Source organism: Colobus angolensis, unplaced genomic scaffold (assembly GCF_000951035.1).
Source record: "Colobus angolensis palliatus isolate OR3802 unplaced genomic scaffold, Cang.pa_1.0 Scaffold2, whole genome shotgun sequence".
Taxonomy (NCBI): domain Eukaryota; kingdom Metazoa; phylum Chordata; class Mammalia; order Primates; family Cercopithecidae; genus Colobus; species Colobus angolensis.
The window spans coordinates 12202678-12228988 of record NW_012115154.1 but is presented as its reverse complement, the minus strand read 5'-3'; the positions used below and the strand labels follow the sequence as shown (position 1 = coordinate 12228988).

At 38.1% G+C, this 26311-nt stretch overlaps 1 protein-coding gene across 3 annotated transcripts in view; it reads left to right on the top strand.

Annotated features, from left to right (window-relative positions):
* The first annotated feature begins 18398 nt into the window (after positions 1 to 18398).
* TCAF1 (TRPM8 channel-associated factor 1) overlaps positions 18399 to 26311 on the top strand; it is a 49986-nt gene continuing 42073 nt past the window's right edge. Inside the window, exon 1 of one of the 3 annotated variants that reach the window (XM_011941394.1) lies at positions 18399 to 18663. The gene's annotated coding sequence lies outside the window, so the exon portion shown is untranslated. The remainder of the gene's footprint in view (positions 18664 to 26311) is intronic. The other 2 variants (XM_011941395.1, XM_011941396.1) reach the window with 2 other exon arrangements.

The following is a 26311-nucleotide window of genomic DNA, read 5'->3' as shown; positions in this document are numbered from 1 at the left end:
TCCTTTGAGAGAATGATATTGATAAACCACTAGCTAGATTAACAAAGAAAAAAACAGAGAAGATCCAAATAAACACAACCAGAAATAACAAGGATAACATTATAACTAATCCCACAGAAATACAAAAAAGACTATCAGAGAGTATAATACAAAAAATACAAAGACTATCAGAGAGTATAATACAAAAAATACAAAAAAGACTATCAGAGAGTATAATGAACACCTCTAAGCACACAAATTAGAAAATCTAGAGAAAATAGATGCGTCCCTGGAAACACACAATCTCTCAGGATTGAACCAGAAAGAAACTGAAAACCTGAACAGACCAATAATGAGTTCCGAAATCAGTAATAAAAAAATCTACCAACAACAACAGAAGAAGCCCTGGACCAGATGAATTCACAACCATAATCTACCAGATGTACAACGAAGAACTGATACCAATCTTGTTGAAACCATTTCAAACCACTGAGGAAGAACAACTTCTCCCTAATTCATTCTATGAAGCCAGCATTATCCTGATACCAAACTCTGGTAGAGACACAATGAAAAGAAAAAGTTCAGGCCAATATCCCTGAAGAACATAGATATAAACATCCTCAACAAAATACTAGCAAACTGAATCCAGCAGCCTATCAAAAAGTTAATTCACCATGATCAAGTAGGCTTTATTCCTGGTATACAAGATTGGTTCAACATATTCAAATCAACAAATATGTAATTCACCATATAAACAGAATAAAAATAAAAATCATATGATCATCTCAATAGATGCAGAAAAAGCCTTCAATAAAATTAAACATCCCTTCATGATAAAAACTTGCAACAAACTAGGCATCAAAAGAACATACCTGAAAATAGTAAGAGCCATCTATGGCAAACCAGCACCCAAAGTTATACTCAGTGGGCAAACGCTGGAAGCAATGCCCTTGATAACTGGAACAAGAAAGGATGCCCACTGTCACCACTCCTATTGAATATACTATTGGAAGTCCCAGCCAGAGCAATTAGGCAAGAGAAAGAAATATAAAGCATCCAAACAGGAAAAAAGAAGTCAAACTATCTTTCTTCACTGATGATATGATTCTATACCTAGGAAACCCTAAAGACACCACCAAATGGCTTTTGGAATTGATAAACGACTTCAGCAAAGTTTTAGGATACATAATAAATGTAAAAAAAAAAAAAATCAATTGCATTTCTATACACCAATAATGTTCTAGCTGAGAGCCAAATCAAGAATGCAATGCTATTTACAATAGCCACAAAAAGAGTAAAATACCTAGGAATAGAGCTAACTTAGGGGGTGAAAGACCTTTACAAGGAGAACTACAAAACATTGTTGAAAAAAAATCAGAGACAACAAAAATAAAGAGAAAAACATCCCATGCTCATGGATTGGAAGAAAATGTATCATTAATACGACCATACTGCCCAAAGCAATTTACAAATTCAATGCTATTACTATCAAATTGCCAACATCATTTTCACAGAACTAAAAAAAAAACTATTCTAAATTTATATGGAACCAAAAAAGAGCCCAAAGAGCAAAAACAATCCTAAGCGAGAAGAACAAACCAGAAGTATCACATTACCTGACTCCAAACTATACTACAAGGCTATAGTAACCAAAAAAGCATGGTGCTGGTACAAAAACAAACACACAGACCAATGGAACAGAGTAGAGAACCCAGAAATAAAGCCACACACCTATAAACATCTGATCTTCAACAGAGTCAACAAAAAAAGCAATTTGGAAAATAGTCCTTTCTTCAATAAATGGTGCTAGGATAACTGGCTATCCATATGCAGAGGAATGAAACTGGACCCCTACCCATCCCCATAAGCAAAAATTAACTCAAAATGGATTAAAGACTTAATGTAAGACCTCAAACCACAAAAATCCTAGAAGAAAACTTAGGAAATACCTTCTCAATACTGACCTTGGTAAAGAATTTATGGTTAAGTCATCAAAAGCAATTGAAACAAAAACAAAAATTGAGAAGTGGGACCTAATTAAACTACAGAGCTTCTGCACAGCAAAAGAAACTATTAACAGAGTAAACAGACAACACACAGAATGGGAGAAAATATTCACAACTATGCATCCAACAAAGGTCTAATATCCTGAACAACCTATAAGAAACTTAAATCAACAAGCAAAAAGTAAATAACCCCATTAAAAAGTGGACAAATAATGTAACAGATACTTCTCAAAAGAAGACATATAAGCAACTCACAGGCATATGAAAAATACTCATCATCACTAATTATCAGAGAAATGCAAATCAAAACCACCATGAGATACCATATCATACCGGTCAGAATGGCTTTTGTTAAAAAGTCCAAAAATCACAGATGTTGTTGAGGCTGTTGAGAAAAGGGGTCACTTACACACTGTTGGAAAGCAAATTAGTCCAGCCATTGTGGAGGGCAGTTTGGAGTTTCTCAAACAACTGAGAGTTGCACTACCATTCTACCTAGCAATCCCATTACTGGGTATATACTCAAAGGCAAATAAATTGTTCTTCCAAAAATATACCTGCACTAATATGTTCATCACAGCACTATCCACAGTAGCAAAGACATGAAGTCTATCCAGGTGACCGTCAGCAGTGGACTGAATAAAGAAAATGTGGTGTATGGAATACTATGCAGCCATAAACAAGAACAAAATCGTGTACTCTGCAGCAGCTGGAGACCACTATCTTAATTGAACTAACACAGAAATAGAAAACTAAATACCACATGTTCGCACTTATAAGTGGGAGATAAACATTGGGTACACACAGACATAGAGACAAAGATGGGAACAATAGATGCTGAAGGTTCCAAAACATGACAGAAAAGGAGGGGGCAAGTGTTAAAAATTACCTACCAGGTATTATTTTTACTCCTTAGTTGACAGGATCATTAGAAGCCCAAACCTTATCATCCATATACCCATGAAACAAACCTGCACATGGACCCCCAATTTCAACATTTCTAAATCCAGTAATAAAATAATAATAATAATAATAATAATAATAAATTTAAAAACCAATTTTCAAAATCTTGGCTCTATCCCCTACTAACAATTTCACATTAAGGAAGTTTCTTATCCTATTTGTGCCTCAGGAATAAAAGTGCCTTCCCCAAAGGGCAGCACTCAATGCTAAATGAGTTAACACATCAGAAGTGCTTCCAACCACTCCAAGTAAGAACTGAAAACTCAAAATTTTCCCTATATTGTTCAGAATTTTTTTAAAAGTAATTAGTCTAATGCTTAAGGGTTCACAGATTTCATAAGGTAATCCATTACCCAAGTATAATAACTTATTGAAGAATGAATATGACTCCAACTACAAAACAACATTCTGTGAGGTTGCTTTGTTGTATATGCTCTCATTGAGTGGTTCTCGATCGGGGCAAATGCCCACCTGTGGACATTTGGCAGTGTCTGGAGAAATTTTCGGTTGTCTAATGAATAGAGGCCAGGGATGCCGCTAAACACTCTACGGGACAGTCCCCCACAGCAAAGTATTATATGACTCAAAATGTCAGTAGTGCCAGGGTTGAGAAACTGCTCTAATCTGTGACCAACATATGGTTCTGTTGCTTCCAGAGCCAGAAGAGTAGTCAGATCTAGGTTCCAAAGGGCATATTTTTCACTGTTAACACCTGTTGTATCAAAAATTACTCAAATGCATAATTTTAAAATTAGGAATATCCTAAAATCCTTTATTCACTTTTATACAATGGAGAAAATAGAAAGACAAATCAAGATATTTTTGATTAACAAAAAAAGACTATTTATACATGTTCTAAAATTATACATATTAAGTAATGTTATCCATAGCAACCAATTATCATAAAGGCCTATGGAGATTTAAAGAGAAGTCAATCTTTGAAAGCCAGATGTCCATTGCTTCTCAGCCTTTTGGCTAAGATCAAGTGAAAGTCAAATGTCCCCAAAGGGCATGTTTTACAGATAACCTTCAAGGATGTCTTCATGCCTATTGGAGACTGAATCAGATTTTTATTCTCAAATATTTTCTGGTGCTCGACTTTAAAAAACAAATTTCTTCTTAATGGCTTTCTTGGTTAGAATTTCATCTTATTTTGTCCCTGTATCAATAGCTCCTTCCTTCTTCCTATATGTCCAAATGTCTTTCATAAGCAACTACTAAGTAGGAGCACCTGTAGTCTCAAGGTGGCCCACAGGAATTTAATTTATTAGCACTGGCTGGTAAAATGCCATCCTAAAAACTTAAGGCTAGGCCGGGCGCCGTGGCTCATGCCTGTAATCCCAGCACTTTGAAAGGCCGAAGCGGATGAATCACGAGGTCAAGAGTTCAAGACCAGCCTGGCCAAGATGGTGAAATCCCGTCTCTACTAAAAATACCAAAACAATTAGCCAGGTGTGGTGGTGGGTGCCTGTAATCCCAGCTACTCAGGAGGCTGAGGCAGGAGAATCGCTTGAACCTGGGAGGCGGAGGTTGCAGTATGCCGAGATTGTGCCACTGCACTCCAGCCTGGCCGACAGAGTAAGACTCTGTCTCAAAAATTTAAAAAAAAAAAAAAAAAAAGTAAGTCTATTAAAAAAAAGAGAAAAATAGAGGTCTAATAGGTTGACTATGACATACATGATATTCAGTTTCCACATACTTAATGCCCAGTCTAACATTCCTTCTTCAGAATGAAGTTTCAGATAACCCCTTAGGTGAATAACCCAAACAAGCTAAGGAGCTGTGTGAGGGCAAAGGGATTATGGAATGGGTGGAGGAGAAAAGTCACAAACACTGTGACGACGTGGCCAGTCACAGAAATGAGGATATAGCACCTTCACAAATTTTTCTCCTTGATATATCACGTGTATATTGGTATGTTTGATTAATTCTTCGTTCATCTCCTGTCTTACTATTTTATTTGGGTTTGTTCATGGCTGCATATGTTTTAGATTGGTCCGCAGGTTATAGAATATCAAGGCAGGATTTTGACATTCCAGAGGAGGCCTGGTATTCATCGACAACATCCAGTCTCCGAGATGTATGAAACTCTGACATCATCTGAGAAGATGGCTAATGTGTTCTAACTGTGCACAGTATCAGATGAGACCATTTTAAGTGGGAAGAGTTGTTAACATGAGAAGAAAGAAGTGTATGTATGTTGAAGGACCCAAAGATGTGAAATGTAAACATCTGTCATGATGTTGTTTTTCTGTCTAGCATCTTCTTCCTTTGATGCTTGGGGTATCCTCTCTTAGGAGAGGCTAAAATATTCTCAGCGTTGTCTGCAGTAGGGGCTCAGGTTTGTGACCCGGGCTCTATTACTCAGGTGTTTTTGTGCCAGTCAAGGACTAGTGATACAAAAAGGGAGGAACTGCCCAGAATTAAATGTGGTGAGACCGACACTAGAGGCAGTAGTAAGTCCAGTTTCCTGAATAACTAGTGTTAACAATTCTAGGATTATCTGGTGTACCACGGGTATCAGCAGCACACACCACCCTGTCTGGGCCCCCCCAAAAAACTGCATCAATGCTTCATAGAATCACTTCTGTAGAATGATTTTTTAAATGTTTTTCTTGATGGTAGTCAACTCCAAACATTATTCTCAGAGATTATGTGCGCTATTAACACTCCTTAATAAATGTGTTTTCTGCTGAAACTAACCAAAGTTTCCATCTGTTGCTTGCAACTATAAATACCGGATGATGATGATGATGATGATGATACATGGAAATTTGGTAAAGGCCATTGCCACCACACCTGGTTAATTTTTGTATTTCTAGTGGAGACGGGATTTCACTATGATCTTTTAAAAATACCACACTTTGGGGCCAGGCGCAGTGGCTCAAGCCTATAATCCCAGCACTTTGGGAGGCCGAGACGGGTGGATCGCGAGGTCAGGAGATCGAGACCATCCTGGCTAACACAGCAAAACCCCGTCTCTACTAAAAAATACAAAAAACTAGCCGGGCGAGTTGGCGGGCGCCTGTAGTCCCAGCTACTCGGGAGGCTGAGGCAGGAGAATGGTGTAAACTGGGGAGGCGGAGCTTGCAGTGAGCTGAGATCTAAAAGGAACAAAACCCAGTGCTACAATGGGCCAGGAGCAATGCTTAGTCCCATCAATCAGACCAGAAGAAAAAACTCTGCTAATTTATAAGCCTTTGCATAGAGTACTTAGAGCTTCTTGCCTCAGCAGTGGTGAATAATTAACTCTAGAGTAAATGCTGCTCTCGTCCTACCTAACAAATTCGAAAAGCAAGACCCAAAAGAATCAAACTAATTCCAGGTAATCTAAGTGAATCCCAGAACAAAGTTCATAAATATTTAGAGGAATACAAAAATACTCAGTACTCAAAATGACAAAAACTCACAATGACTATCAACCATGTATACAAAGGAGCAGGAAAATATGACCAATTTTAAGAAGGAAACTATCAGTCAAGAAAGACCCACCTGGTAGGCTGAAGTGAGCGGTTGCTTGAGCCCAGGAGTTTGAGGATGTAGTGTGGTATGATCTCACCTGTGAAGCAGCCACAGCCCTCCAGCCTGAGCCACATAGTTTGAGATTCCATCTCTAAAAAAAAATTAAGATTAAAAGAAGACCCAAATCTGGTATAGGCATTTGAACTAGCAGTCAAAAACATCAAAGCAATTATTATAACTGCAATCATATGTTTACAAGATTAAAGTCATGGAAAATATTTTTAAAGAACCAAAACAAACTTCTAGACATGAAAAAATACAGTCCCTGAAAGAAAAACACAAATGGATGGAATTAACAGCAGGATTATGCATTGTAAAAAAAATTAGTGAAGTTGGTGACACAGCAATAGGAACTATTCAAAACGAAATACAAAGAGGAAAAAGAGCAAAAATCTAACTGAGCATATATAAAATATGAGAAACTTAATCTACCTAATTTACATGTAATTGGAAAAATATTTGGAGAAAGAATTCCCCCTCAATTACCAAATTTGATGAAAACTATAAATCCAAAGGTCAAAGAACCTTGGTGATCCCCAAATACACACACACACACACACACACACACACACACACACATAAAACTATACTAAGACATATAATAATTAAATTGCTTAAAATCAGTAATAAAGAGAAAACCTTAAAAATTGTCAGAGGGAAAAAATATACATACAAAAGTACAAAAATAATGATGAAATCTGACTTCTTATCCTAAACAATGCCAAAGATAGTGGAGCCACATCTTTTAAGTCAGAGATGAGTAGAAGAGAGGGATTGTAAATGAGCATAGGGAAGGTCTTGGAGATCACCTCCAAATGTTCATTATCTTGATTGTAGTAATGTTTCCACTGGCATATACAGATACCAAAACTTACCAAGTTTTACACTGTTAATATGTGCTGTTTACTGTAGGTCAGTTACACCTCAATAAAGCTATTAAAAAATAAATGTATGAAAACAAGGTCAACTTCACTAATAATGAAATGAGTATGAATCAAATCAACAATGATATTTCTTTGTCTCTTTCATGTGCCTGTATATATCATTTTGATCTTAGTAATTAATGCTCTTGATAGTCTAGTGAGAAATGACACTCAATGAATTTTTAATAGAAACAACACTTTGGAAAATAACTTGGAAGTAAGCCTCAGAAACTTTGAGCCATTAGGTCCACTTCTAGTCATATACCAAGAAAATAATCTCAAACAGAAAAAATATTTAATCCAGAATGATTTTTCAATGCAATATTATATGTAAGAGTCCAAAAAACTGAACTCAAGGCTACTACTGTGAAAATAAACATCACCATGGCTTTGCACACAGAAGTTTATTTCTTCCTTACACAAAAATGCAAGCCAAGGGGCATTTTTTCATCCACTGATCAGAGATCCATACTTGCTCCATTGTGAGATTCTATCTCAATACATGGCTTTTACAGGCACTTGTGGCAGGGGAAGAGAATATGACAAACTCATACCTTTATTGCTTCTGACCAGAAGTGAACCACATAATTTTACTCACAGCCCATTGGCCAGCACTAATCCCACGTGCCCTGTCCTGAATAAATGAAAGATTGGTAACTGTGGAACATACAAAACAGCACCACAGGCGCTACTATAATCCACAAGACAAGAATTGCTTTGTAAAACATTGCCTAGCATAGCTCATGTCTTGGATATCCACCAAAAAATATTACATAGAAATTTAAATAACGTTTTAAAAGAGCTGTTAATAACATGAAAGAAAGCTTATGCTAGGATGTTTTTAAAAACACATTATAAACTTCCATATTTTACTCATTCATCTTGCAGCCTTGTGATTTCAGATTAAATCATTTAATCTTTATACATCTTATTTTGTTCATAAGCAAAATGCAGAAAATATATCTCCCTCATCAGATTTCTGCGAAGAAAAACAAAACAGCTATGCATGTTGAATTCTTAGTCTAGCGCCTAAATCTATAAGCTTGTCAAGAAATAATACCAATTTTTAAAATGTATTTTTATCTATAGAACTCATCATCTAATACATATTATATATTCAGTTTTTGGAATTGCTTATTTTTTGTGTCTTCTCAATAGAGACTCAATAGACTTTTACTTGCTTAGTGATGCATTCCTACTGTCTAGAACAGTGCTTGGTATATAGAAAGTGTGCAAAAATTATATGTCGTTAGGGGCCTATATGGCTATAGAGAGGTAGCACAAGGGAGCCTTGTGGTAATGGAATAGTTCTGTACCTAGATTGTGATGGGTATACAAATCTAAACACATGATAAAGTCACATGTAACTATATATGCATACATACAAACAAATGCATATAAAAGTGGTAAAATCTGAATAAGCTCTGTAGATTATTTGGATAATCTATTTCCTGCTTGTGCTATTGTACTATAATTATGCAAAATGTTACCAAGACAGAAAACAAAGTAAAAGGTGCCTAGGAATTCCCTGTACATTTTTCTGCAACTTCTTACAAATCTATCATTATTTCAAAAGGAAAACGTTTTTTAAGTTGCTGCACAAATAAACACAATTTGCAGCTATGTTTTAAAAATAGAAATTTGAAAAGCGAGAAGTAAATCTTTCTTTGGACCTTGTAACAATGGGATATTTATTTTTATCTTTCTATCTTTCTGTTAAAATTCTTAATGGAAAAAAAATTAACATTAGGCCTTAATTTTTGGTTTGTTTCTTTATTTCTTCTTTAGCTATTCATTTAATCTCCTGCCCCAGGAAGAGGCTTTCAAATAATCTTTGGAATTTAAAGGCATCAACCTTACCTCAACCTCAGCCCCCAATCCAAGCCCCTAATTCGCACTACGGTGAGAGAAGGTCCATGGAGCACAGTGAACCACATGGATTCTTAGAGAAGCTGTTTGGAGGTTTTCTGATCCTCACAATCTCTCTAAAAGTCTTTCTAATCTGCTTGCCTGCCTTCTGCTACTGCAACAGTCTATTCTTCTTGCTTAGAATTTGAAAACTCATTGAAAGAACAGATTTAGTTTGTGTTATTTAGCTACTTTGCCTAAAGGAAATATTTTCTCCTTGCCCCACCCGCCTGAAACAGAAAGAGATGCTCTGTGGGCAAGTAGTTGCAAAGCCCAAGCCCACGACTAATTCTTTCCATTCCTGGAAGGCAGTGCAGCTTTTACAATCATACTCATTTAGTTAATTTAATACAAAAGAACCTCCTTTCTTCTCCTTTATGCCGCTTTACCAGATGGCCACTTGGCGATAATTTTCATAAATCTGTTGGAACTAGTAATCTCCCAAGGTGCAGAATGTCTCTGATAGTACTTCAATGAGAAGGCTGTATCAGAACCAACGCCTAAGAAAGAACTTCATTAATAATAATAATAGTAAGAATAAAGCATTTTCACAAGAGTACACTATTTCTAAATGGTTTTGTAATTTCTTTCCACACAGCTCTATAAATTTCCTAAGCACAGAAGTCCCATAAGTTGTCTCTATAAATAAACCTCACTGAATCATGGGGAAGCTCCACAGCAAAATTCCAGCCCCCTCCAACCTCCAGTCAAGCCCGGAAAGAAAGATGGAGACGTCTATGAACAATAATTCTGATTTTCACGCTCTTTTCCTACTTTTTTAATCTCCAGGCTGTTTGTCTGTCTCCTCACCACTTCTGTGAAGGTAAATCTCACTCTAAGCACATGTGAACTACAACATTAGTAGCAAAGAGGGTGTCTTTACCCCTAGGAGTTTCTGAAATATAACGTATTTAGTTTAAAAGGCTGCAAAGACAATGGGGACAGAGGGACAGTTCCTTGGAAAGCAGTCCTAAAGGTTGTGTGTGGTGGAACCTTTGGAAATGTGTGAAACACAGGAAGGTATGTCTATGGGTTAGAGGTTCTGTAAGCCCAAAGCGGACAAAAGTGTCCTTGACGTTTATGCTTCTGTTTTTCTCATCTCAGAATTTTACAGTCCTGACCTATTCCTTTTTTATTGTGCAGTGTTGAAAGGGATTCCTCTCTCCTCATTTCCACAGCATGAAAACTAAGGTCCCAAGAAGAAAAAAGATTGCTCAGCATTACACAAGAGTTAATAACAGAGCACAGGCTGCTTTCCCCAAGTTCTCGGTCTTTCATCTTGCTCTTCTTACTACATGACCCTTAGAGCTGAGCTCATTCACCCACTGGCTCCCTGTGTTGGGAGACAGGAGGCAGGGACACCCCACCCAACTCTCACTCTTGGCACACAGACCCAGGTGCAGGCACGACTCCTGATGGTGGAGGAGGACACAGCCCTCCCTCTTCAGTATAATTTTCCCACTTCACCCCCTCCTGACCTTCCCTTCAACTTCTCATTTGAAAATCAAAATTGTACTTTATATTTAATTTTCCAACAACCTAATATTTAGACAAATAATTTTAGTACATATATGTATATGTGTATGTACTTGATTTATATATACTTGATTTTGTATATATACATAAATACACAAATTTATATACTTAAGTTTGTTTCTATACAGAATAAAAGGAATTCTTTGGTCAATCTTCCACACAAGAGATTGCACAGACCTGAAAATGTAAATAAACTTTCTGTACATTAATGTGTATATTAAAAGTAAGATGGTGGAAACCAGTGGTATGGTGTTCCTATGTTTATATTGGGAACAAATGATACTGCATATCAAAAAAAAAGAGATGTTCTAAATAATTAAATAAAAAGTCTTATGTATTTGTACAAATACAAATAATGCCAAATTAGTGGCCTTAATGATGCCATTGGTGCCACAGTTGGAAAGAGTGACTAGTTGGGGCTGTAAGGTAGGATACACTAAATTAACTATATTATACAAGAGCTTGGAAGAAATCCCCTTAATCAGGTAATGATCATGAGCATCATTAGTAATTGGACAAATTGAGATCATGTGACATCGCACAGAATGAAGAGCTCAGCTTCACAGAAGTGATGATTTTGTTAAAATGCATAACCTGAAACTAATCATAAGGAAACACCAGGAAGATCCAAAACAAGGAAATATAAAATAATTGTCCTGTAGTCTTCAAAAGCGTCAGTCATAAAAGTCAAAGAAAGACTGAGGAACTATTCCAAACGGAAGGTTAAAGAAACATAACAACCAAATGGAACACACAACTCTAGACTAGATCCTATTGCTATTCGCGCCACTATTGAGATAACTGGCAAAATTCAAATGGGGTATGGAGATAAGAAAGTGGTGATGTATCAATGATAGCTTTTCTGATTGTGATGATTATATGAAGCTTATATAGGAGAACCTTCTTGATATTCAGGGGTGATTTGTGGCACTATTTTAGCAACTCGTTCTCACACGGTTCAGGGAATAAAATGTTCTCTACACTTTAAACTCCTGTAGAGTTTGGACAATTTAAATGGTGTTGATTGCATCCTTATAATGCCCTTTTACATACTCCTTTGTTCACTATTTTTTAATGTATTTCTAAAAAAAAAAAAGTAGTTCATTTTTTCCACATTTTAAAGTATGCTAAACTAGGATGCTTTTTATAATCAATGTCAAAAGAACCTGCTGTTTTCCAAACAGAGGAGTACCCCAGGCTTGAATCAGAGTTGTTAAGACATTTTTAATATCCTGCTTTAAAATAGATTGGTTTTTGTTTTTCCTTTAGGAGGATGTTAGGGCATTTTTTCCTTTCTCCGAACCACCCTATTTGAATTTCTTAAATGGGATTGAGGTGGGGCAGGAGAAAGGGGCTGCAGGTTTAGGGTACAGAGGCTATATATTTCAGTGACAGGGAAAAAAACTTATAAATGTTTCCGTTAGATAGTGTAAAAACTATGACTGCTTTAGAAGTCTGTCAAAGAAAATTGGTGAAATCTTTCCAGGAATGAGTTGGCTAGCATAAATGTTTACTTCTGCTAGAAGGCAAAGGCAGAAATTGCCAAATAAAGATGCCAGAAAAATAGATTTGCTATCAATATGTCATACAATAAATTTAAATAAAGTTTTAAAAAACATAAAGAATTTTGTAGCATAAACCAAAGTAGGAATGGGACACAACCTCATTCCATAAACTTTGAGCAGTGAATATAATTTAATAGAAAATTCAGGCAAGGCACAGTGATTAACAACTGTAATCCCAGCACTTAGGGAGGCCAAAGCAGGCAGATCATGAGATCAGAAGATTAAGACCATCCTGGCCAACATGGTGAAACCTGTCACTACTAAAAATACAAAAAAATTAGCTGGGCATGGTGGTGTGTGCCTATAGTCCCAGCTACTCAGGAGGCTAAGGCAGGAAAATTGCTTGAACCCGGGAGGCAGAGGTTGCAGTAAGTCAAGATTGCACCACTGCATTCCAGCCTGGCCACAGAGCAAGACTCCATCTCAAAAAAAATCAAAAAAACAACAACAAAAGAAAAAAAAGAGAGAAAGAAAAAGAAAATACAATGGCATTTGCTGAGCATTTACTATGTGCTAGGCTTTCTTCACACTACATCTTATACCAGAATGTATATTTGAAGCCAGACTATTTGGTTGCAAAATCTGCTTCCATAAAAATAAGAGCCTGGTTCATCTTGGAATGATGCTTAAACACTATCCCCCACTCATTCTGCCAAAGGGCCCACTCTGAGAAATTGTACAAAGCAAAGAAGTTTACAAAACACTAAGAATTTCAACTGATATCATCCTATCTTCAAATAGTGGCCTGAGGTAATGAGTAGCCCCGAAAAAGTCAGAATATTATCCTTCAAGTGTAGAAATGTCTTCCTACCTCCACCAGTGTCTTCTCAGAAACCCAACAACAACCCAGCAGCACTCACAGTTTCCACCATTCATGGGTACGGTTCCTTAATGGGATATCCCCCAATCATGTGGAGAAAACCCCCACACAGAACACTTGACAATATTTTAAATGTTCATATTGTGGAGAACCACTTACCTGAGCAATTCTTTGGTTTCCTTATTGAATTCTAGTGAAACTTTTCTTCTGGAGCCTGTCAGGTCACCTTGCGAGGCTGTATCTGCTTTCCCTATTCAGGTTGCAACACTGCAGGAATCCCTTTCACCCACCCATGGGAGTACTACGCAGTGAAAGGGCATGGTTGGGAAACATTCAGGACCTGATTACAAGTCCCACTGCCTACAAAGGTCAGGCAGTATTGTGAAGGGGCAAAGCGGGCCTGGTACAGGATGTTGGGAAGGTAAGGGCAGTCTAGCTAACAGAACACGCTTCTAAAGGGGGGCTTTAGATTGTCATACCTGGAGAATGCAGGCCCTCTGATGCTCTGTTTCCAAATTATTCAAGAGAAGCTGGGAGTCTGCTCCTTCTGTAAAAACTCCTGATTCCTTAAATGTTGGAAATCAGTGAAAAGATTTAGAGGACTATCCAGTTCCCCTAAACAGACCCTTGGGGACCAAGCCTAGCCTATGGGCTGCTGATCTGGGACCTCTACTATAAGTAAATTTGGAAAACATTTTTCTGCTTGCACATGAGTCAAGTATCAGTCTCAGCTGAAAATTTCATGTACGTAAAACAAAAATAATTTTGTTTTTATTCAGTCAACTCAATGCAGACATTGAGTTCCTATCCCCCTGATTTAACAGAAAATTCTGTCATCGTCATTGACGGGGTCCTGGGCATCCCCTCTGGAGTCTGGCCAGCTCCTTAGGGTACCACAATAACACATGCGTAGGTCAGCCCTTCACTGCTCTTCTAGGGTCCACAGGTCCTACCCCAGGTCTCTGCATTCTCTCCTCTTGGCTTTGGTGCTTTTCCAAGGCCCTCCCACCCTCACCTCACTGTCTAAGCACCTTTGGGAATCTGTCCAGTGGCTCAGGCTTTGACTAAAGACTGACTCCTTCAGGATGCTTTGCAGAAGCAGCTACATAATTTGGGGGCATGGTGCAAAATGAAAATGTGGGGCCTGTTGTTCAAAACATATTAAGATTTCCAAGGTGGAGACAACAGAGCATTAAACCAGAGAATTAAGAATTCCAAGGGTGAGGCTCTCCTGAGTGTGGGGATCCATGGGACTGCAGTGGTCACACATCCATGAAGTGGCCCTGACGCTTTGCTTTCTGCATTGGAAAAGTACCTGAGGCAAGGAATTACAAATCCTAGCTACCGGACTGAGAGGTGGCAGGGAAGTTGGAAAATGGAGAAGATTACATTGCCATGTTTTCGAGAACTGGTTCAGGTTTAGACATCCTAAACTAAAGACAAGACTACAAATTTCATAAAGCTGAGAGCAATTTGCAGGCCACGTCACCAAGGACTGGTTTCAGAATTCAGCACCAACCCTCTCCATCCACCCTTTCCAGCTTCCAGTCAAGCCAGAAGGAAGGGAATCAGATGGGTTCTCTCTCTCTCTCTCTTCTCTCTCTCTCTCTCTCCCCTCCTCCCTCTCTTTCTCTGTCTCTCTCTCTCTCCCTGCAATGACCTCACTCTAATATAAATAAGATCTTCTCCCTGCACTGTGGGTTCCTTCACCCCCACTGCTGTGTCTCTCCTCCCTACAGCACCTTTCTCAAAATCAAAACCTTCCACTTCCCTTATGAGCCTGTTTGACCTGTTTTGCCTTTCTGCCCCAATCTCACAGGCCTCCCTCAATTCTAAACCCTGCTTCCCTTTTAATGCTCATTTCGCTTGGGTCTTTCTGTCCATCTTCTCTCTTCTATATTGTTCACTTTCATCCCCGAGATAATTTAGTTCCTTACAGGTAGAGAGCATCATGGGCAGAAACTCTTACCAACAGACCACGTGCCTTGTTGTCTAGTACTGCACTTATTAGCCACCAAAAAGACTGCTGCTCTTCAGAGCTGTAACACATGCAATGATGTGTAAGAAAGGTCATCCTAAACTCCTAGGGGCTGTCAGCACTCTGCTTGCAATCTGGCGGGGCTCCCCTCTCTCCTCCTTTCCTCCCAGGCTCCCAGCCAGTCTGCAAAGAGCAAGTCTGAGAAGGAGAGGAACGGGTCAGGGAGTGGTGGGTGAGGGGTGGAGGAACCGAGGGGTGGCCAGTAGTGGGAGGAGGCAAGTGAAATGGAAACTCCTGGCTTCAGCTAGCCCAGACCTCGCAACGGCCCAGGTCCGGGAGTCTTGGTGTACTTGCTGGTGAAGGGGTTTTCTCTGCTACACTGGCCCCATGTCCTGCCAGCCCCTAAAACATAAACACACACACACATACACACACACACACACACACACACACAGAAACATGAGGTGCCGAGAGGACTAGCCAGTGATCTCAACCTCAAGGACTTTGTACTGCAAGAGCACTGGCAACTGAATTCCAAGGTCATGCTCCATCTCTACCTGCTGCAAACCCCTTCTGCTGTTTGCATTTCACTGTTCCTTTTTCTGTAATATAAAGGAGGAGAGTGGATGAGATGTTTTAGCTCTGAAATTCTATGACCAATTGCACAGCAAAAACAACAGCAACCAAAAATGGTGGTTTTGCTTGTGTGCCTGGAGAGAGTGTGGGGGTGGGCAGGCTTATGTCCTGTTGACTATCAGCTTCTGAGGGGAGGAGGGATCTGGCAAAAGAGAAGTGCAGCTGTCTTGGCAGAGAGAATGAGAAATGAGAGAATGAGAAAGAGAGGTAACTGCAAGCAATCCTGGTCTTTTAGAAACACTCAGTCTATAATCCCCAAACACCCACCTGCCCCCACAGTTTCCCCCTGCAACACCCCATTTAACTGCACAAATACACCCAGACGCTGGCTTTTCCTTTCACCATAGTAGTCATAAACTACGCCTCTGTGCTAGTAGCTGGGTGTGTTCACTTCTAGAAATCTTTTAGGAGTAAACTCCTATCAATGTCTGTCCTCCAATCTCAGGCCAGGCCTGTGTAGTTTTGAAGGAGACTAGATTTGCAGGGAAATGAGGAGAGAACACACAGCTTGGAGATTTTAAGAGCAAAGGAGGCAAGGACCAAGGAAATCATGGAAGAAGTCTGGAAGGATCTGTCCATTCTCCGGTTATGGTGAACACTCACATAGGGTTTTCCATGTGCCAGACACTACTTTAAGAGCTTTATCTGTATTAAGTCATTTAATCCTCATAAAAATTCATGAAGTAGAGACAATCACTATCCCCAATGTTACAGATGAAAACACTAAGACAGAAGCTAACAAGCCCTCTGCGATAGGCAGGAAAATGGCTCCCTAAAGATGTTGATATGGTTTGGCTCTGTGCCCCCACCCAAATCTCATCTTGTAGCTCCCATAATTCCCATGTGTTATGGGAGGGACCTGGTGGGAGATGATTGAATCAAGGGGGCGGATCTTTCCCGTGCCTTCTCATGATAGTGGAGAAGTCGCAGGAGATCTGATGGTTTTTAAAATAGGAGTTTCTCTGCATAAGCTGTCTCTTTGCCTGCTGCCATCCGTGTAAGATGTGACTTGCTCCTCCTTGCCTTCTGCCATGATTGTGAGGCCTCCCCAGCCACGTGGAACTGTGAGTCCAATTAAACCTCTTTCTTTTGTAAATCGCCCAGTCTCAGAAATGTCTTTATCGGCAGCATGAAAATGGATTAATACGATGTCCAGATCCTAATTCCCAGAACTTGTGATATGCAATGCTGCATGGCAAGGGAGAATTAAGGTTGCAGACAGAATGAAGGCTGCTGATTAGCTGACCTTGAGATGGGAAATTATCTAGATTAATGGATAGGTCTAATGTAATCACAGGGTCTTTCAAAGTGAAAGAGGGAAGCAGGAGACTCAGAGAAGGATATATGACACAGAAGCAGAGGCTGGAGCCATGAAATTGCTGACTTTGAAGATGAAGGAAAGGGGTGCAAGCCAGGGAATGCAGGTAGCCTCTGGAAGCTGGAAAAAGCAAGGAAAATAGATTTGCCCCTAGATCCTGCAGAGAGAAATGCATCCCTGCCTACACCAGGATGATAGTCCAGTAAGACCTGTGCTGGACTTCTGACCTATAGTCCTGGAAGATGTAGTAAATCTGTGTTGTTTTAAGCCACTAAATGTGTGGTGATTTATCACAGCAGCCTTAGCAATGAATATACACCCCAGCTTTTAAGCAGGGGATGTGGTGGCTTCAAAGTCCAGGCTTTTTCCCTGCTACTCCTTTCTTTGTTTCCTCCCTCATGCCCAATATCTGTCATCTATTTATTGGTTAGTAACTTTCTCAATGCCTTACTGTTTTATTAAACTTATAAAAACAATGTATGTGATTTTTAAAAAAAACAATTCAGTGGTTGTGAAAGTAAGAATCAACAGACAATTTCTCCACCATTAGCCCCGCCTCTTACATAAGCACATGCAGCATGTCTTCTTCATACAAGAATGTAATGCTAAAGCAGGTGCGGTGGCTCAGGCCTGCTATCCCAGTACTTTGGGATGCCGAGGCAGGAGGATCACTTGAGCCCTGGCGTTCGAGACCAGCCTGGGCAACAAAGTAAAACCCCGTCTCTAACAAAAAATCAAAAATTTAGCTGGGCGCGGTGGTGGAGCACTTGTGGTCCCAGCCACCGAGGAGGTGGAAGGATCGCTTGAGCCTGGGAGGTTGAGGCTGCAGTGAGCTATGACTGCACCACTGCACTCCAGCCTGGGTGGCAGAACCAGACCCAGCCCCCGAAGAAAAAAAAAAAAAGGAAATTAAGAAAGAAGAAAAGAAAGAAAGAAAGAGATGTTACTCTCCATTTTAATACAACCTGCTTTTTAAATTAAAAAATATATCTAGAACCGATAGATTTTACTCGTCCTTAAAAAAGTCGTGTATTATTTTATATAAACATCTCTCGCTATTTATCAAGGCCCTCACTTGTTCAGAAATAGCCTCATTTTTGTTTTGTTTTCAACAATTTACTCTTTATATTCCTCGGCGGGCGCTAGGCCTGCATCCGGGATTCGGAGTCACATCTGGGAGCAGGGCCTCTGATGTCTAGGGGTGGGGCGGCAACGCCCAAGCCCCGCCCCCGTCCGCGTCGATCAATCAGCTCCCGGGACGGCACCTCCTCGCCACCCCCCGCCCCCGCAGTCTCCGCCTACGGTTTTCCACATCCTGCAGTCTCCAGCCCGCCGCCCTGTGCCTCCTGGGCAGAGAAGCTGCTTCCTCCTAACAACCGCGTCCCGCTCCTAGCAGGTTCCTACTGCCCCGAACCCGCGCTGCAGGGAACAGCGGGGCAAACAGTGAGTGGGGTTCAGCGTAGACTCTGGACCGGGAGAGGCCCGCGGTGACCGAGGCCTGGGCTCCGGGTTAGTGTCCGGGGCGGGGAGCGGTGCGCGGGGTGCGATGCCGAGCGTCTGGGGAGGGCCGGGAGTAGACTGCGGCCTCTCCGCGCTCCCCCAGGTGATAGAGCCGTTCCACCGAGGATCCCTTCCTTTGTCTCTACCCCGTTGATGATTTTTCTCTGCAGCTCGGTCCCTATTTGATTCTCGCCGCATTGTTATGCCCTCTGCTGGGCGGGAGGCGATGACCCTCCCTATTTTCGTAGGATGTGTCTTTTGCCCCGCAAGGAGCCATTAAGATCTAGATCTGAGCTAGCAGGAACCCTCAAGGCGATCTGATCTCGCCTGCTGGGGGCTTGCATTCTTCTAGGCTAGCTTGTCTCTGTTAAGCCCAGGTGGAAGTTCTCATCCACCCCAGTGCTCTAGGCGCCCACGGGCTCGGTGTGGGTTTGTGGTGGGGGAAGGGACCTGGGGAGGGGTTGCGGTGAGAGCCGCGCGGGGATTCAGGCTGATTGTTAGTCCAGAATGCGTTTGGCCCGAAGCAGCAAGTGCTGGATGATACAGTTCGCTGGTAAACAGCCGAGAGCTGGCCGCTGGTTTGGCCCAACCTGCAACGGAAGAAGGCCTTGAGTACAGGAGAAAAAGATCTTTGCGAATTGGATAATCATGGAAATTTAGAAGAAGTACAGCTCGAACTAGACATAAAGGACATAATGTGTCTGTCTAGCTGACCAGCCAACCATCGGTCCATCACTTTCATCAGCCAGATTTGTTGATGAATTGGTTTCAATACTTGGTTTTTTAAATGTTTAATAAAAAGTACATAAAACATCTCAGAATGGCCTAAAAAATAATGAAACGAATGCCTGACCATCTCCTTGGGTCAAGAAATAGGATGCCACAGTACCTTAGAAGCCCATGAGTCCAAACTGATGCCAATTCTCCTCCCTTCTCTGAGATGTGACATCTTTCGTGATTTTTATCTTAATGATTCCCTTGCTTTTCTTTTTAGTTTTACCATATTTGTGTGTGTATTCCTAAAACATATGTGTTGGCTTTCTCAGTTTTGTACTTTTATATCAATGACATTATCCTGTACGTATTCCTAAGTTTTATAGATTCATCTTTCATGCTTCCTTCCATTTTCGTCGTTTATGGTGTAAATGTACATAATTTATCCATTCTACTGCTGATGGACATTGGATTGTTTCTAGTTTTGGAGGTGTATGATTTATCTATAAGCTATGTAACAAATTACTCCAACACCTAGCAGCTTCAAACCAAAGCGAATAAGCAAAATAAATCATGTTACCTCCTATCTTACAGTTTCTGTGATCAGGAATCCAGGAGGGGCTTAGCTGGGAGTCTCTGACTCAGGGTCTCTCACAGGCTGTATCAACAATCAAGGTATTGACTGGGCCTCAGTCATCTCAAGGCTAGGTGTAGCATCGAGGACCTCTCCCAGGCTTACTCACGTGATTGCTGGCTGCCGATTGGCCTCACTGACCCTGGCTGGATACATCAGTTCTTTGCCACATGGGCCTCTGTATAAAGAATGGTTGCAACATGGCAGTGAGCTTACTCCCCACAGAGTGAAGGCTCCCACAGAGAAAAAGAGAAGACAGAAGTCAGATTCTTTTTGTAACCTTAGAAGCGACATTCCATTATTTCTGCCATTTTTTATCCATTAGAAGTGAGTCCCTAGGTCCATCTGACACTGAAGGGAAGGCGGTGATACAAGGACATGAACATGTGGAGGCAGGGATTATCGGGGCCACTTTAAAGCCTGCCCACGTCCTCTAATATTCAAGTACACTTGTGTGGGAGCTTCTCTAGAGTGTACAGCTGGGAGTAGAATTGCTGAATTATAAGATTTATGTATATTCACTTTTATTAGGTCATTTCTAAACTGTTTCCAAAGTGTTAAACCAGTTTTCACTCCCTCCAGCAGTGGATGAACGTTTGTTGCTCTACATACTTGCCATAGCGTGGTCTTGTAAAATTTCATTTTTTATCAGTCTGGCAGGTATGAAATAACATTTCACTGTGGTTTTAATTGGCATTTTCCCATAACTAATGAGATTGGCATCAGTTTTTGTGCTCTTTGTGAAATTCTGATTCCTGTCTCGTATTCATTTTTATATTGGATTGTTTACCTTTTTTGTTGACTCATTGGAATGCTTTCTTTATATAATCTGGGTACTAAACAATAATTGTTAGCTATATATGCCACAGACATCTTTCCAAATTGCTTTTGAGGTTTTTTTTCTGTCTTTATGTCTGTTTCTTTCTAAGTTTTGAATTTAATTTCAAGTTAGTAGTACTTTCTTTTATAGCTTGTCTTGTTTGATAATTGTTTTCTCAAGATCATAGATTAATTTTAGTGTATCATTTTCTAAAAGTGTTATGGTTTTGCCTTTGGCAATTAGACTTAATCCACATGGAAACTGATTTTTATGTTGTTTATTCCACATGAATAATCAATTGCCCCAGCACCAGTGATTTGCATGAATCAGGATTTCCATATAAGCATGAATTTGTTTTAAGCCCATTCTTATTTTCTATTTGTCTAACTCTGCCTCAATACTAATAATTTTTAGCCACTATAGTTTTATTAAAAGCCTTGAAATTTGGTAGGAAAAGTCCTATCACCTGTTTTTTCTTCGTTAAGAGTATTTTAGTTTTACTTGGATCTTTGACCTTCCATATAAATATTTAAATAAACTTATCAAGTTCTCCAAAACAAGAAACAAAACAAGCAAATAAACCTGTTGGAATTCTGATTGATATTGGATCAACTCTGTGTCTTAGTCTGTTTTGCGCTACTGTGGCAAAATACCTGAGACTGAGTAATGTATAAGGAACTGAAATTTATGAGCTCACGGTTCTGGAGGCTGGGAAGTCCAAGATTGACTGGCTGACATCTGGCAGGAGACTTCTTACTGTGTCATTCCATGGCATAAAGGCAGAAAAAGGGCGAAAGAAAGTAAAAGGAGGGTGAACGCTGCCTTTTATAATGAACTCACTCCCGTAGTGATGGCATTAATTCATTCACTCTGCCGTCATGGCTTGATAGCCTCTCATTAAGCCCACCTCTCAACCCAGTTACATTGGGGATTAAGTTTCCAACACCTGCTTTTTGAGGGACACATTCAAACCATTGCTCTCTATAAATCATTTTGGGAAGAAATTACTTCTAAGACATTGGCTCTCTTCCTCAATGATCATGGTTTATGACACTATTTATGTCATCTTCAATGTTTTGTACTGTTTTTTATTGTTTTCTTTTGGCTCAGTTTTTGTTAAATTTCTAGGCACGTTATATTTTTACTGTTATTGTAAGTATTTCCTTTTGTAAAAGTTATATTTTGTAGCTTATTGTTGCTGGCATACAGAAATTCAGTTGCCTTTTATATATTATATATCAATCAAACTTGAAAATTAATAATTCTAAATTTACCTGTAGCTTCTTTCAGATTTGCTATATAGGCAATCATCTGAAAATAATGATAATTTTGTTTATTCCTTTCCAATTCTTATACCTTTAATTTCTTTTTTCTGTCTTATGACAATGACTAGGAGCTCCAGTACACTGTTGAATGAAAGTAGTAAAGGGCATCTTGTTTTGTCCTTGAGATAATAAAGAGAAATATTTCACTATATCAACTTAAAAATGGCATTTGCTATAGTTACTTTGTAAACATCTTCCCTATGGTAAGAAAGTTCTGTTCTTCTTTTGGTAAGCACTTTTATTATAAATGGATGTTTTTTCAAATGGTTTTCCTGTAGCTGTTGAGAATATATATACTTTTTTCCTTTAACTATATTAAGAACATAGTATAGTATTTAATTTCTGATATTAAACCAATTTGTATTCTTGGAATAAACCTTTCCTGGTAAATATGTAGTAACTTCTGTATGTGGATATAGATACAAAGGTAAACATTAGATATTTATATTTATATGTGTGATTTAAGATTGGCATGTAATTATACTTTTCTGTGCTATCCTTTTCTGATGTTGGTATTATCATAAAATAATATGAATAGTATTCTCCCTTATGCTATTCTTTGGAAGAATTTGTGCAAGATTGGGATTATCTGGTCCTTGAATATTTCCTTGAATCACCTGTAAAATCATCTGTGTTTGGAGTGTATTTTGTCAGAAGATTTTAATGATTATAGAACTATTTAGGTTTCCCTATGGAGTCAGTAGTGGTAAATTGTATTTTCAAAGATATGTAACAATTTCACATATATATGAGTGTATTAGTATACATACATGTATATGTTTATTCAATATATGAAAATACATTTGACCATTGAAGAATGCAGCAGTTGGGATACTGACCCCTGTCAGAATTGAAAATTTGTATATAACTTTTGAGTCCTCCAAAACTCAATACTAATAGCCTACTGGTGAGTGGAAGTCTTACTGGTAACATAAGCAGTTGATTAACACATATTTTATATGTTATATTCTTAACCACAGAAAAGAGAGTGTTGTTAAGAAAATCATAAGGAAGAGAAACATATTTCCAATTCATTAAGTAAAAGTGAATCATTATGAAGGTCTTCCTTGTCATCTTCACACTGAGTAGGCTGAGGATGAGGAGGAAGGGGAGGGATTGGTGTTGCTGTCTCTGGGGTGGCAGAGATAGAAGAAAATCCAGATATAAGTGGACCAAGACAGTTTAAACCTGCATTGTTCAAGGGTCAAATGTATATACATGAATATATATATTCAAGATCAATAAAATTGTTTATAATATCCTCTTATTCTGTTTATAAATCTTTCCATTATCTATTGATATGGCCACTTTTTAATTATTAATATGTGTATATTTTCTTCCTCTTTTTGTTTTATTTTTTCCAGAACTTGGTCTACTTTATTAGTTGTTCAAACAGCAACATAAAAGCTTTATGTCTTTTTCATATTTTTACTTATTTTATTACTTCTTCCTTTTTCTTGGAATTTTTTCTATGATTTATTTTCTAAGCTTTTATATGCTTAGCTCATTAATGTTGAGCTTTTCTTCATATGTAAGTTTTGAAAGCTATAAATTTCTATCACTACTTTTTAGCTACATCTTACAAGTTTTGATATGATTATTTTTGATCATGTAGCTTTAATTATAATTTTCCTTATAGTCTCTTCTTTGAGACATGAATATTTTAGATAAGTACCTTTTAAATTCCATTTGGCCATTTGAAGTTTCTTTTGTTATCTTGTAGCTGTAGTTGCCTAATTTATATCGTAGTCAGAGATTGCGTGGTACCAATTCTTTTAAATTCGCTGAAGCTAGCTTTAAAACCCAGTAAGTTTTCTTTGTGTGTGTAAAAAGAATGTGTTGTCTGTAATTACATGATGTTCTGTGTATATCTTTAAAGCAACTTTTAATTATACAACCCAATCTTACATATCTTTAATTTTTTATTTGCTTGAATCGTCAATTACAGAAATAGGTATGTTAAATATTCTCACTATGATGGTGGATTTGACAATTTCTCATTAATCTATATATTTTTGCTTCATATATTTTGAGGCTATGTTATCAGTGAGTTGTTGTAAATTGAACATTTTATAATGTAGGGACCTTACATTATGATACCTATTAATGTTTTTTGTTTTAAAATCCTGTTTTTTTTTTCAAAGATCAAATCAAGGTTTCTTTGGTTTTTGCCTCATTTATCTCTCTTTTACCATTTAGCTCTAAATCTTCTGAATCTGTGTTTTAAGTATATATGTAGTAAACTTACTTGGATTTTTTTAAAGTCTGGATTTTTAAAATATTGTTTGACAATTTATAACTTGTCATTGAGTAATTCATGTATATTTATTGTGACTAGTAAAACAATTAGATTTATTTCTACCATCTTATTATTTGCTTTTTATTTTTCCTGTCTTTTATGTTTCTTTTTTCTTCCTCTCACCACCTTTTCTTCTGTCTTTCTTTGTTTGCCCATTTTTTCTTTCTATTATTTGGACGTTACATGTTTTAGTTCTGATGTTTAATTTTATAATATATTTAACCCATAGAATTCCTATTTTTTAAGATGTTTAACTAGTTTTATAACAGATTTAATTTAGCGTACTTAAGTTAAATTGATCCTTAGTACTTTGTCTCTTACCCCGCAAGTATCAAATGTTGATCATTATTTAATACCATCAGCGTATTAAATATGTGTTTACCAATGTGTGTTTACAGATTTTTCTTTTTGCAAAAAAGCCCGAGGTATGACATAGAGTAAGGTTCACAAATATTAAGTGTACAGCTCAATAAATTTTAAATATGTATATGGTCAGATCAAGATATAGAATATTTACAGCACTTCAGAAGACTGTTTTCCCTACTCCAGGTAATTTTCACTCTCAGAAATAACCACTATTCAGAACTCTGTCATGATATATTGGTCCAATCTTAATCTTCACATAAATTGAGTCATAAATAGGTATCCTTTTGTGTTTATGCAGCATTAGTTTGATGAAGATTCTTCCATATAGTGGTATATAGCAGTACTTTTTTCTATAGTAATGTATAGTTATTTATCCATTCTACTGTTGATGAACTTTTATTTTTTCCAGTTTTTGACTGTTACAAATAAATCTCATTTGAACATATCTTTGGTAGACATAAAAACTTACTTTTCATGAACATACATCTAATCAGCCTAAGTAATGTCAAACAGTTTAGCCACGTAGCTGTATCAGTTTACACTCCCATCAGAAATATATATAAGTTCCATCAGCTCCAGATCCTCATCACCATTTGATATTGTCACTATAATTAATTTTAGCCACCTGGAATGGATATAGGTATCTTATTATGGTTTTAATTTGCATTGTTTTAATGACTAATTATATTAAGCATCTTTTTGTATGCTTCCTGGCCATTTGAATACCATATTTTGTGATGCACCTGTAGATGTATTTTGTCCATTTGGGGGTAAAGGGGTAATTAATTTCTCTTTTAAATCAATTTTGTGAGTGTGTTAAATTATATTCTGGATAGGCATATACATTTCTTCTTGTATCAGCGATTTGCAGATACCCTCTTCCAATCTTTGACTTGCCTTTTCACATTGGCAATTATGTATTTTAATTAAAAGAACCTCTTTATTTAATTTTTATAATATCTAATTTTTTTGTTAATAAACCCAAATATTTATGCTTAGGACTTGAGTTGTATTGAAGAGAATTTTGCCTACCTCTGGGTCACAAAAAGATTCCCTATGCTTAATAGTTCTGTCATTCACATTTCGTTTTAGAATTTATATCAGATTACTTTTTGTATATGATATGAGGTATGGGTTAAGGTTCACTGGTTTTTATACAGACATCCAATGGATCAAGAATTACTTATTGAAAGGCCTTTCACACCGTTAGACTTTTTGAATCTATGTTCATTGAGTAATATTCGTCTCTAGCTTTTTGTTCTTGTAATGTACTTATGTGATTTTGCTATCAAAGTTATGCTGAGTGTAATAAAAATGAGTTGGGAAGGATTTCTTTCTTTCTTTGCTATTCTCTGGAAGAAGTTTTATAATATTAGTATTATATTTTTCTCAAGTGTTTAGGAAAATTCGCCATAAAAATCCTTTGGGGCCCAAACTTTTTTGCAGAATGTTTTGATTTTGGACTACATTTTTTTGATGTATAGGATTATTTATATTTT